Consider the following 15,048-nt stretch of genomic DNA (forward strand, 5'->3'; position numbering starts at 1 on the left):
CCGAGTTGCTATTCTGGGAGTTGATCTGACACAGAGAAACCGATCAGAACGTGGACCCAGTCTGCCTCCCTGCTCGGCAATCGATTAGGTTACAAAGGGCCTCTTATTCCTTAGGCTGCAGTCGGGTAATATCCCCGTGGCGACGAAAGCATACCTCTGATAGTCTTAATGTATTTTTATTGTGTACTCAAGGACATATAAAGTGACCACGTGCCTTTTGAAAAAAATCGGGCTACCGTTTGATTCACCTACTAGAGTAATATTGCAATAATGTGTTGTTAATAATATTGTTATAATTTAATTCAAAATATTTACAAAAATATAATTACGCATATTAACATGTTTTAAACAGGGACACTGCACAAAAACGTTACCCTTATTTAAAACTAGAACAGATGTAATGCACTGGGTTTTAGTACATTTCTATTTTCTGCCCTGGGCAGGTATGCAGTTTAAGAAAAAAAAGACATTAAAATGATTTAAGATAAGTCTTGTCTTGTCACGCAGATTATTTTGACTGTTGTTATAATGAGAGCCAGACTGCTACTGGACAATGTCAATATCTTCTTGAGAGTTAAACAGATAATGACAATATATCTGCAGGTGTTTGCTTTTTAGCATTAATGCATATCATAATTTTTTTTTTTTAATCCCTTCATTTCTTTTATGTACTGAGCATGTCTGAATTATGTGAATAAACCACCTGTGGACAACATGTGTAATGGTTGCAAAAGCTAAAATCAGCAGATAATGTCGGCCCTGTTGGATGATGACAATAGTGATGATCATAAACAAAGAAAATAAGTTGCAGTAGTGACTGTGGTGGTCATACAAGGCCACTGAAAAGCCACAGAGAACAGAAGTATTTGAACAAAAGTAAGTTTAAAACCAGTTTTCTTCAGTCGGGTCAAGTTTGCACTATCTGGTGCACCTCATTAATGAGGTATGGCCAACATTAAAAAAAAATATGATTGAATTCAACAAGATCTGACAAGACTGAAAAATTGTGCAAAATAGTTGGGAAAAGTCATGCAGACTTGAATCTATTTCTTTCATTAAGTCAGCCAGGGCTTGAGTCTGTGTTTTTGACCACATGCTGGGTTTTGCAAAGAATGGCTGCAGTGAATTTTAGTGCAGTTATCTGTGCACTCATGTCACAATCAGGTCCATAGAAAAGGAAATGGCAGCACATATGAATTACGACCCAAGAAGTAAATGATGATGTGAGTTCTAGTAGTAATTGACATCAGCAGTTTAAATATGGGAGTGTGTGAATTATGTAGTGTAGACGAGGGAGAGAGTTTCATGCTGACCAATGGGGCTTATATTGCATATCCGATGGAGCACTGTGCGCAGGTGCTCCAGATATGGTTGGTCGACCCACTGCAATGAGCAACCTCAAACACCTAAAAACAGCCCATCCACACCAAAGCAGTATACATGAATAAATAAATGAATAAATACAGAGTGGTACGACTGTCCTGACTTCAGTGGGGAGTTCCTGCCACCAGTGTGGCCAGGGTACAGAGACGCCTTGACCAAGAAGTTCAGTTGAATCAAACCCTTTGAGAGATGAACAAAACAGGATTTATTCGCAACACAAAGCAAATCCATCATATCCTCTTTTACTTAAATTGAATCAGATCCACTTAGTGTTTTAATGTTATTAATCAATTTGAGTTTGGCTGAGATAGACACAGTTCTTACATGTAGGCAGATAGTTGGAGTAATACCGTTGTGGTTGCTGTTGGTTACTAACAGAATCACATCACCTCATCCATTCCCTTCTCTTTTGTCTCAGTTTTTGCATCCCTCTCACCTAAATCCCCCCACACACCCTTTTTTTTCTTTTTCTCTCTCTCTTTCTATGAATAAAGGAAACACTTTGATGTAAGTGCCCACTGGGAATCTCAATATTGTCTTCCCACCTTCTGTGACACCAGTCCATAATCTCAATCCATGACCCTGATTCGTCGCTTCATCCCCATTTCCCTTAAGGTGGATTCATATCTCTGGATCCGGACGAAATTCATCCAAACGTTGTCTCCAATATTACCCTTCATACCACTTTTCGGTTTTAGTGTTGTTATGGATGTTAAACAATACATCCTCTTAGGGTTGCCCCCAAATTGTCGACCAAGCACTGGTCGACCAAAAAATCATTAGCAGACCAAAAGTCCATTGGTCAATTAGTCGCAGGACAAAAACAAAAACATGTGGAGCCGTTTATTGTCAAAATTATGTGAAAATCAGTGACCGGTGATTGGCCTAAAAGGCTTGATTGCTTTTAATTTGAAGGGCAAGGTACAGGAAGTCGTGACACTCACTCACTGTCAGTGTTTTTATTTTTTCTTAATTTTTTTTACATGGCAGCTCCCTTGGCTGTACATCCCGGTTAGACAGTTGACAGTTGATAGCTATTCATGTCGGGAAAAACGTCTAAAGTATAGGATCACTTTGAAAAGAACAAGGATAGTCCCCAAGAAGGTCACATGCAAACTTTGTAAGACAAACTTGCCCCATCACTCGTCCACGACGAATATGACCTTCCATCTTAAACATGTACAGTAAGTGACGTTAGCCCGTTTCAACAGTCTCCTTGCTGATTTTTTCTGACACATTCAGAATTAGAATCTGAAATAATTTGCTGGTGTCATTAACAGGCGGAAGACTTATAGCTCGGTTGTGCGCACTTGTAAAATAAATAAAACTTAAAATAATAATGTTGTTCAGTCGCTACATATATACTGTATATATATGTATATCTCTATCTATCTATCTATCTATCTATCTATCTATATATATATATATATATATATATATATGCGTCGATTAGTCGACTAATCCTTCTAAATGACGACCACTGGTCGACCAAGAAAATCCTTGGTTAGGGCAGCTCTACATCCTCTAAATGGCGGTGCCTTGTCGCAAATTACTCTCATCGACTTATTGTGTCATCTGAAATCGGCAAAAAAGGCCCAAAAATTGTACACGGCGGTGGCATGTGACACAACGGACAGCTTAATGCCGAGTTATTTTCTTTGCTTTTGCCGATGAAAGCGCTGGATGTACCCCATCGCTAACTCGCAGATATTCTCCTCCAAATTATGCGCCATTTTAATTGTCCACTACTCTCTTCTTCGTCGATTTTCACAATTGGTTGGACTTCTGACTCTATACTGCAGCCTCAATTTCCAGTGGTATTTCTCCGTTTCGTCCAGAGCACTCCGGATTAATAAGATATCTGGCGATGAACCCACTGACGGACGAAACAACCTCAAGGACCGGACGAAAGGGTTTGTATCCGTATTTACCATAGGGTGGGAATAGGCCTTTAAGCCCTTAAATCTCATCCCATCAACCCCTCATCCCAACCTCCATTTATCCCTCCATCCAAACCCTTAACCCATCAGTCCTACATCATCATGGCTCTCCACCTACAGTGTGCCTTAAACTATTCTTAACCCATATCTTTGTTGGCATGGTCTTTGTTAATGAATTCAGTACCACAAATCAGGGTTTGCAGTATAGCTTTAGCAAGGTGTAACTAATTATGGTAATAAGCTTCCAATTTCATTCCACTTCAACTATTTAATATGTATAAGCACTGTTTAGACAACAGTAGTAGTAAGCATCAGCCAGTTGTATTGGTGTTAATGCTGGCAATAGGGGTTGAGTTGGCTGTAGCAGGCCAGGGTATAATACAGCAGAAATTATAGGATGAAAACAAAGGCTTTACTTGATTTAAAAAAGGGACAATTTTATTCAGACTGTGAGGAAGTGACACCCAGCCAGAGGTAACCTCATGAGCTCAGTTGTCACCATGAAATTTACGTCTGAAAACAACAACTCAAGATTCAAATAAGCCCGGTCAGATATGCACCACACAAATCAGCAAGAAAGGTTTCTGTAGTTAAATGTCCTATTTCTCTCCTCAAATGTAGTTGGACACTTATTTAATTTAGTGGATACGTTTAGAATACTACATTCTCAGATGAACCATCGTGATCTTTAATTTTAAAGGTCAGAAGCAAAGGCAATGGCGGCACAAATCGGCAACACATCCTCATGCTTAAATGACAGACTAGGGCAATATCCAATGACTCCCAAAACAATGTAAACTGTATGATTGTTTTATTTAATTTTGTGCTGCATGGTGACAGTTTTAAACATGTGACCACATGTGATCATTATATTCAATGTGAAATATTAAAGTCATAGTACTTAAAGTTGTACTCCATAAGAATTGAGATACCTTGTTTTTAGCTGCCTCTTTGGTGGTAAGATGTAATTGCAGGTGGGCCTCTTTTTTTAGAGCCCTCCATCTTGTCATGTTCACGGTATGTGTGTTGTTGGGTTGTTGTTTTTTGCTCTTCAGTAAACTTTATTGAAACACATTCACCTCTCTACTTCCAGCCCATCCCCTATCCATTACCCTCTTAAATCCATACACACACATACATGTTCTATTATACTTCTGGCCATACTGCAAGCCTGACTCATAAGTTGGAAGTTCCTGATTTCTGATTACAAGTGAATGTAGCATAACCGGCAGAGACGAGCTACACCGACTGTAAGTGATGCTGCTGACAGCGGTTGATCTATTTACATCTAGCCCGCAGATGTCTCCACAGACACAAATATTGTAATACTCTGCAAAAAGGCAAGTAGAAGTGTGTTCATTAGTGGCTCATATGATCAATCCTCATTTTTTTAACTCACTCTTTGATAGATAGTAACCTAAAAGACAATTAAATAGATGACAATCTTACGGAGTACATCTTAAAGATAACAAACACACTCGGTTAGGGTTGGGAAAATCATCAGAATCATTCACATAACTACATCACGGATTAAGTTGTCTAACACAATAAGTGTCCCCATTGACTTTTGGTTTCACATAGAACACAAACAAAGGTCCCCTGAGTTCTTTGTTTGACTCATTCACCAAGTACCAACACAATAGTTCAGTAGTACAGAAGTAATAGTTCTTCATTCAATATCCTACTTCAGTATAAAATAGAATTAGAAGTAAAAATGACACCAGGCTCTACAGCATCACCATTGAGACCTCTACACATATCAGACAGCCCAGTTATAACCGAGTGACATACTGACATACTAGGTCTGAAAAAGGAAGTGCCAAAAACTGCAGGCCATCGAGCAGCCACTATAATGCCAATAGAGCCTCATGTTAAAATGCCCAATTCTGCAGCAGAAATAAACATATTTCCAGCTTGGTCCAAAAAAATGTTTTGGTCTGTATAGCTAATTTCCCACAGGTCTTCTAAGTCAGGTCTTACTTTCTGTCCCTCAGAACTAAACATGTAGAAGCAACGTTTAGTTTGTATGCACCACATATTTGGAACAAACTCCCAAAGACCACTGCAACTCTCAGTTCTTTTAAATCAAGGCTGAAAACGTTTCTGTTTGATATATTTTATTAAATCAAATAATTATCATTAAGTTCTTAGAATGCACTGTAACTATTATTCTTGCATTTTTTGTCTTATTCTAATTAAGCTTGAGTTTATTTCCTATGTGAGTTTAAATGTTTGTAATTACTTTTGAAATTTATAAGGCACTTTGAATTGCCTTGTTGCTGAAAGGTGCTATATAAATAAATTTCCCTTCCCTTGCCTTGGTGTTAATGCATAGTTAAGACTAAACTGACTTAATGGACTCCCCTCTTTGTCCATTTTTGGATTAACCAGGAGCAGGCGGAGTAATGGCGCTTCCAAGAAGGAGCCGCCCACTTTGAGTTTAATTTTGTCTCTTCAGAAACCTAAGGGTGACGTCATTGAGACTAGGTCCATATTTTATACAGTCTATGGATAAGCTATAACTCATCATAGTTATAGCCAGCATGCAGTAGCTAAATTCCACCAGAACAGTGCAGGGAATTTCATGCTGCATGCACTTTATCTTCTTCTAACACTATTTAAAATTGGACACAAACAATACTTGCTGCAGTGTTTGTCATGCGAAAGGCAAAGCTGGCCGGGGCAAAATGTCTTTCCTGAAGATACACCTGGTCAAATACAAAATATATCTTAAAGCTAAAGAATGTACTATGTTTGGTAGCCATGTTCCCTGCAGCAGCCTCAGCGTACGTTAGCATCCAGCAACGGAGAAGTTGAACCCTCCATGGATCAAAAAAACTTCAGCAACACCTTAAGGTAATTTTACTTTTGAATTACATCTTTTTATTAAAAATATTGTTGCTAAAACCCTGTTGTTGGGGGAAAAAAACAATACATTTCAAAAACTTATCATGAACTTAGAGGGCAGCATTATTTATGAGTATGAGTGCATCTATGTCTGCATGAAGCTTCTCAGAGCCCTGCCAATGGAATAATATAAATAGGAGACTTTAGTTACCCCACATATATTACTTCAGGATCCATATATTTAACTTAATGTTTATCCATATTGTTTATTGTTTTAAATTGATACAAAGCGAGCTGGACACAAAATATCCTATTTAATCTACAGTATGAATTTGTTTCCCTTGTAGGCTACTGGTGCTAATTAAATTACTCATCTATAAAGCACAAGGTTCCAGTAATTTACCAGTAGTGGCAGAAGTCCTACTGTACTTATAGTAGTGGGAATATTGTTTTAACGGTGTTTAATGCCTTACAGCATTTGTAGCTGTAAAACTGTAGCAAGATAGTACAAATCAAAGGGGAAGCAGAACAACTGAGAAGTGCTGTGTCATTAGTAATAGTCATTGTAAACAGTAGGCCTGCTGTTTGATAGAGGGAAGACTATTAATTCAGTTCTACAGGATGTTTTATGTAACCTGAACAGTAAGACCCCTCTCATTATTGTGTCCATCCCTGCCATCTTCCATGTTTCCTTGTATACTTTTCTTATGTTGAGTGATATGCTGCACTGCAGATCGCTTGTCCTTTACTCCAGCTCCCTCCTGTGGTAAAAAAAAAAAAAGAGACAGCATCAGTTGACCATTGTTTCTGTAAAGGCGAGGTACACAGTTTTAGAAGTCGGAGAAAAGTGTTGCCAGTGTCTTCTGATATTTTGCCAAAGTTTAGACTTTAATGTTATGTTAACGTTGTATCTCAGCTTACGTGATGTTCTTACAGTAAAGTGGTAAATAGTCTGCTATAGTTATACTGTATACTGTAAAAACCTCCTGACACCTTTAAGATATCTTCATATGTGTAACCTCAGCCAAATGACACTGATCATCCACCATTAACTTTGTTGCACGGAACTGTCTGAGAAGGGAAGGCGCTTTCAAAACGTACCCAGCAGGTGATGAACCATCTGTCTATCAAACTCTCGCCAAAGTCACTCAAGGGATGAGAGAAAAAACATATTTTTCATCAAAAAAGCCTTCAGTGCCATCCTCTTCTTTCAGTGGAAAAAAACTTTTCAGTTTTTATAAAAGTGACCTGACTACTCTGTTCAGTCAGAAGTTCTGTCAAAATGACAGCAACAGACCCATGCTGGAAAATGTCTAGCGTGACACTTACGTAATATGTTTCTCAGGACTCTTTCACCTCAAAATGAGCATTCTGCCTTTACACCCACGAGTTTGGTTATTGCATTACTCTGTGGTAACTTGTCATATCCTCATCTACAACTGCAAGAAATATTTTATTTTGAATATACATATTTTTAATTTTCATGTCCTTTATAGAGTTCGTTGATCTTGCTGAACTTTTACATTGAAAAAAAAAACCCACATTATATAAATATATATTGGAAGATGATAAGCATTGAGTTAAGTGTTGGGTTCGGTGATGCTAACCGAAGGTTAACAGGAGTAACAGTATACTGAGAAATGCGTCTTTTCTTACTGAAAATGTACTCTCACATACAGGAGCCTATACATTACAACTACACAATGTACAAATTGAGGTAGGGTATTCCACATTCAAATGTCAAACATTAAAGTAGGTAACTTTTTTTTAATCAGTGCCATAGATGGATTATTATAATAACAAATTTAAGGTAAGACTAATTACATTAAAACACTTAACTGAGAAAAACCCATTATCAAACAAAACAAAACAAATAAATAAGTTTCACCATGAAAAGCCGGAAATTTAAAATAAAATACAACTCATATAAAACGTAAAAACACAAAAACTGATATAAAAGGTAAAAACCAACAGAAGGAAAACATTAAATATGTGATATCCTGGTTGAGGCTGACAGAGGGCACTGGTGGTCTATCCAATATTCTACACAGAAGGCCAGTGCAGGACTTATAAAGATCTTATCCTGACTGCTGTAATAACAACTCACAATCACATTAAACTAATAAAAAACATTCAAACTGAAGAACACCACATTAACCCTCCTCAGTTAAGCTTTGTGTCCTCTGCTGAGGTATGATAATGTTTTTACTTATAGGTTAGATACATTTGGGTTCACATGCTATTTTACCATTTATTTTATTAATTTCCATTGTAAGAAACTGCAGGTGTTACTTCATCATATATATATTTATTTTTTGTATAGGAAAGCACCGAGCATGTTGGCAGCGTGCATGTGCTACAAATCAATTCATTAAAAAGGAATCAACATTTACATACACAATCTTAAATCTTAAGATAATCTCTTTGTGTGTGCATTGGTAATCATGGAGGTGGGGCAGTGTTTGTGTTTGTTTATGTGTATGTGTGTGTGTGTAGGTGGAGAGGGGGTGGTTATTTAAGCTGCCCACACTCAATGTGTTATTCTGGTATAGACAACCAGTGAAATCGGGGCTGATCAATGCTGGCCAATCCTCTGTTTACTCAACAACTTCTGAGAACTTCTAAACAGGCAGAGGCAGTCTAGTTTTGTTTTTGTTGTGATAGTTCACCCAGGCCTCCTGAACTACCCGCTGTGCTCTGTGAACATATTTTCACATGAATATTGGTGCAGCATTTCAAAGGGGGAGAGAGCTTTAGACGCATTAAAAATGCAAGTCATACTGATGCAGAGTTGGCATATTTTGTCAGGTAAACCACCCATGTTGCAGCTAACGTTGTGCACATATCATGTAAAACATTAATTCCACAGCATTGCAGTGAGTGGCTATTTATACAAACTGCCAGCACTAATTGTTTCTTGTCTGAGGTTTTATTAAAAAATGTTATGACTACCACAGACAGTCACAAAAATTGTGTGTGTAATTGAGATCAAAATGAGAGCTGAGTTCAATGACAGGTGTGGTCCGGGCAAGGGCTGTGGAAGTAGGGGGGTCAGGGGTAGGGGGTAGGGAAGATGTCACTGCCCCCCATCTATATCTATAAGTAGCCTGCAAACCAGACAAGATATGCAAGCTCATGTTTCATTTGCTCTGGAAGATAAGTCTGGTTCGTCTCACATTCAGACAGATTTTCAGCTGGCCAGATCTAGGGCAGCCCAATCACTACAGGTTATCAGCCGGCAGCTGGTGACACACAGACTGAGTTGATCAGTCAATCTTAATCCGGTTCATATGTTTAAGACGCATACACAGCGGGAAAAAACTCGGGTGAGTGGATTGATTTAATAAAATGGAAACGTATCTGTTCTGTGAGATGAGTGAATGGCGGTAATTACACCGTTTCTTATCTATTTCTGGTTGCGCCCCTAAAGTTTTTAGTTGGGGACCAGAGTGCTCCTAGTGAAAAAAGTTAGTCTGGAGCCCTGCGGGTGAAACTTTCAAACGAGGCAGCTCGGATCAAATATGAATCAAGATTATGTTACTGTATTGCCTATTTCAAGCCTCAAATGTATCCAGAAACACGGTGTTTTAGTGTACTGTTTAGGTGTAACTTGGAAAGATTGTGACCCCACCGACATTTTTTCCTGCATCAAAACAGACCAAGTGTATTCTCATCAACAGATTCGTAAGATATTGTACGAAAAGGAATGCACAAAAACCTGTATGTTATCTTACTAAATATGAGGCTCTATTTAATGCCTGAGACAGCGACCGGAAGTGGATCGCAATAGTTACGTTTCGTTTCGTTTAGGAAACAAAAAGGTGATAGTTAGGTTTGGGTAAAGAAACTACCATGACATGACAAAAGATGACGATTTGGGTTAGGCATCAAGATGACTTGGTTAGAATAAAAAAAAGGCTGTGGGTAGGTTAAGTATTACCGGGTCATAGACAGTGGTGCCCCAGGTGAAAGTCCTGTGTTTTAGGACCCATCCACGCACCCGGCCTTCCTCACTATGCATATCTTATATCACAGCACTTAAATTTATTACATGGAATACACATAGAATAAATATGTGGAAAACACACTAATTGCAGTGTATTTGCTCCTAGTTATAAACAGGTGAAAAAAATACATGGATTTCCACAAATTTGCTGTGCAGTGCTACGTTGTTTTGTTGCTGTGATTCTGTGTAGGTCTAATTGCATCCAGAGGTACTTTGCTTTGCACCGTTGATGACTCCCCTTGGAAATTAACTGAGAGACGATGCCAGGCTGTCCTACAGTTGTTTATAGTTCGGACCAAAGTGGTGGATTGACAAACCGACTGACCGACAAAGTCATCAATTCTCATAACAAGAGCATTAAATAATAGCAATGTCAATGGATGTATGTTGTATATACACTCCATAATGATAAATGCTTAGACAGAAGGTTCAAGATATACAGGGCAAGAAGACGTTACTGTTACCGACAGACAATCACTGGGTTCTCCACCGGTACCAAGTCTCAGTAGCAACACCTGCACGGGTGACTGACTTACTGTTCCCAGTCACTGACAGCCACTCAACCCCATATAACACCAACACCTCTCAAAGCCCCACCAGGGTTTTTTACTGAATCTATTAACTGAAAACAAGAGGTCGATATACAGTGGAGTGGAGACCGCTGCAATACAATAACAATTCAGTTACATCTGTTTTTTTATTAACTGTGTACAAAGGCTGATTGTGATTTATGTTTATATTGTATATGATTCAACTGGAATTCAATACTTGGTTGGCTTTTCAAGCTCTCTGTGAACCGTTAATTTACCCCTCATTGGCCTTCATTGAGGTTGTATGAGAGGTGCTGGGAATGTCCCCAGCTAAATGTAACAGAACTGACTTGCTACACTGTTTTGCTCTGAATTTAATCTCTAACCCTTACTGTTTTCATGCGACTTTATGCAAAAGATTGTCACACTAAAAATGTCCTCCAAAATCTGCTCACATTTTTTGAAAAAGAGCCTGTGATTAGTGAGAGGGGAAAGAAACAGCCAAGGCGCAGACAGATCTCTGCAGAACTATTTGTACATTTGTTGGTCAATTTGTAGAGCACCTGTCTATTTCCTGCAATAAAAATCAAGTCCTTCTTTGACGTTTATTTGGTGCTCTCTGATTTATTTTTCATTGAGTGCAATTCTGAACTTGGATGCAGACAAAGTAAGGTCAATAGACTGTTTAATTTATTCTAACCGTGTCTGCACACCCTGAGCTGTGAAATTGCAGAACGGCAACTGAAGCAATACAGAGACTTTGAAAACATTCAGAGAGCACATCTACCTGGAGAGTGTGCCCTGCATCGCTCTGGCCCCCTTCATTTATGCCATTTGTTGTTGTTTTGACTTGTGTTTTGTATGTGGGCGTTGGTTTGGTGCAAGAGGCCCTCCCTGTACACACACACACACACACACACACACACACACACACACACACACACACACATACACACATACAAATTCACATACACATGCACAGACATTCAGTCAGTCATCCTTGACCTTGTGGAAAAATGCTTTACAGATTAGAGAAAGGGGTGACATATCACCTGACTCTGTACAACATCAGACTCCAATCACAAATGGCCTCGTATTACCACCCCAATAATTCTCTGGATTTGTTATGGCTTTTTGATGCCCACTGTTTATTTATAATCATAACTTCAGTGCCCCTACAGGGGCTCAGCAAATCAAGTGAGAGGCTTAGATGTCAGACAAACAGAAATTACCATGGTGAGGTAACTGGCAGATTCTTCATTGTGGCCAAGGTCAAGAAGCCCACCAAATTAAAGAAAAAAGAAAAAAAAAAAGAAAGATGTGTGTTCCACCCAACTCCGTGAAATGACAACTTTAATAGTAGTCTTTTTCTTTGTTGGCGGGGCTTTGGAGTATCTCATCACCTCTCTGTCATACAGCACTAGCAATGTACATCCCAGATTGATCTGCACTCACAGATGACAGCATGACCATTTCATTTCTGTTGATCACTGCTTTCCCACCTCAGAGTATTACTTTTACCTTCCACTGTGCCAGAGTACTGCAGTAGTTTAAGACAGAGCACTGCACTCTCTCTCACAATGATAGGAGAAGACTTCGGCTTGTGATCAATTAAGTACTGGAGCTTGTAAATGTATGAATCCATTAAATTTAACAATTACATTTGAACCGCACAACAGAACTTTATTCCATTATAGATATAAACAACAGACCAAAGACATTTTTACTTTTTTTCATTCATTTTGCTGTAACTCTGTTATCAGGTTTGGCTCACAGTGAAGGGGAAATACATTTCAAAAGGTTTGAGAAGAATCTATTTTAGCACGCACAAGTCATCTGCAGTCGCTCAAGGTTACGGGATAAGCGATGTCATTACACTAGCATTGTGAATCTGATTGGTCACACCACATATGTGGCAAAACAACATCAGAGTGCTGCACTGGCTTGAACTGGGGTTAAATGAGATCAATGATTTTTTTAAATGAGGGAATTACCATGGGGATGACATACTATTGTTATGTAAAAGTATTATTTACAGTGCATTTGCAATAAACTGAGGACGATGTGGCCGTTTGTATCAGTTATATTAGCAAGTTATGATCAGTTAGTAAATAAACAAGAAATACTTATTTTTGATCCGTATTGTTGTAGGTCTATATTTGCGAATATTTACACTCCAATGTGAAATCTGAAACATGGCGACTTGACCTTGAACATTATAAAGAAACTACAGACATTTATCAATGGTAGGCTACGCTACATTCTAGGTGTTTTCTGGCTGAACATAATAGCCAACAACGATCTGTGGCAGTGGACAGAACATAAGAGGGTCGAAGTCACCATCAGGGCAGAGGAAATGGTGGTGGATAGGGCACAATCTAAGGAAACCGAAGACCAACACCACACGGCAGGCCCTAGAGTGGAACCCTTACCTTCAAGGAAAAAAGGAAAAGAGGACGGCCTAAGAAATCGTGGAAGAGAACTGTCAAGGAAGAACATCAGAGATTGGGGAACAAATCAAGAGGGCATCTCAAAACTGAGTCAATTGGACCAAACTTGTTGAGACCCTATGTTCCCCTAAGAGTGAAGAGTATTAGGTAAGTTAATAAGTAATATTTGCGAATAGGGCCATAAAATCACAGCTTGGGCCGTTATACATGTACGGGGATATGTTGTGCTAAGTTTTAATCCGCTTTTCATTTACATCTTGAAAAAGAAAGACATTTATCCAACATGTACATGATGAAACTCAACACATTTTCTCAAAGGAATTGCAAAAACAGCACTTTGTTCTCCAAAGTAGAGATCACTCAGTGTTAGGGATGTTACGATACACTGAACTCACGATTCGATAAAATACGATTCGTGATACTGAAGACAAATTATGACTGAAAAAAATCCCTTTAAATAAAATCTTCAAAATATATTTTCTCTTATCTTTTTTGAATTAAAGAACATTTCCTTTTATTTCTAAAAGTGAAACTGAACAAATTTTTTGTTTCAAAAAACAAAAGAAATACTTGAGTTTAAAAAACAAACAAACTTTGGCAGTTTGGCATTTGTTCCTAGTTTAGAATATATATATATATATATATATATATATATATATATATATATATATATATATATATATAGAAACTGATATCTCTGCACATTCACACTGTTCCCACTGTCGAACCTTTCACAGGGACAAAGATGGAAATCCTTCATAGTCAACTATAGAACACAGCCTCATATAGAACACCAATGCACCTCCTAATCTCTTTGGATCTTGCACTTGTTTTGCTGAGTGGGGTTGCAAATTGGCTTATCAGTGGCAATCATGCATCATGTTGGTTGAGTTGCTTGTGCAGTTCGTTACTCTCGTGGCATATTTGCACACTGTTTTGGTCTGCTCTGCTGTCTTCTCACCTTCAGACTTATTCAAGTCAAAATGCTGTCACACTTCCGATTTAAAACATGCTAGTGCATCCTCAGTTTGTCTTACATTTAAGCTTAGCGTGTTAGACAGCTAACATTTGCTAATTTGCTGAATACAAAGTGCTGCTGAGTGTGATGATGAAAAGGTCACGTTAAGCAAATGTTTAATCATAAACCAAAGTACTGGACAACTTTTGACCTAATGATGGGAAGTCAGGGGAGCACAAAAGTCATCACTAGCTGAAAAATGTAACATCAGTATATTCACGTTCAGCATACATTTATTTTGGCAATCAACTACCATGCAATCATACCTGAAAATGGGTTAGAAGTCTCTGAGGAGATGAATAGATTATCTCCCCATTCTTTGAAAAAAAACATGTTTTATTCTTCCCATTCTTTTGTAAAACTAGTGGGCACTAACTTGAAATAAAATGTATCTTCTCTTAGGTTTCATATATAATGCAGATGATAATGTCTTGGTTCTACACAATCACAGCGTTGTTCTGTGTAGGCGTGTAAGAGGGGTTAGATTCTGGCTTAGAAAAGTTGATAACATGTCTACACATCTTTGGTTAGAGAAAATATGCTTGCACTTGTGCATTCATTAACCACAGAAACCATGCTGGAAATGTTGTCAAGTGGGGGTGTTGACAATATGTGGACCACCACTTCCTGTACAGTAAATGATTATTTTCCCTAGTGCACAACTGGGAGATATACTGTGATGACAAGTGAAACCTTCTCACCTTCTCTTGACTTCCCCTGCACACCCGGGTTTGCACATGACAATTTTATCCTAAAATCTTTCAAAAAACACCACCTGACATAAAAGATATTTTGTGGTCTGCAGGCATATTAGTGTGTGTGTGTGTGTGTGTGTGTGTGTGTGTGTGTGTGTGTGTGTGTGTGTGTTTGTGTG

The sequence above is a fragment of the Echiichthys vipera genome (genome assembly GCF_963691815.1).
Source record: "Echiichthys vipera genome assembly, chromosome: 10".
Classification (NCBI taxonomy): Eukaryota; Metazoa; Chordata; class Actinopteri; order Perciformes; family Trachinidae; genus Echiichthys; species Echiichthys vipera.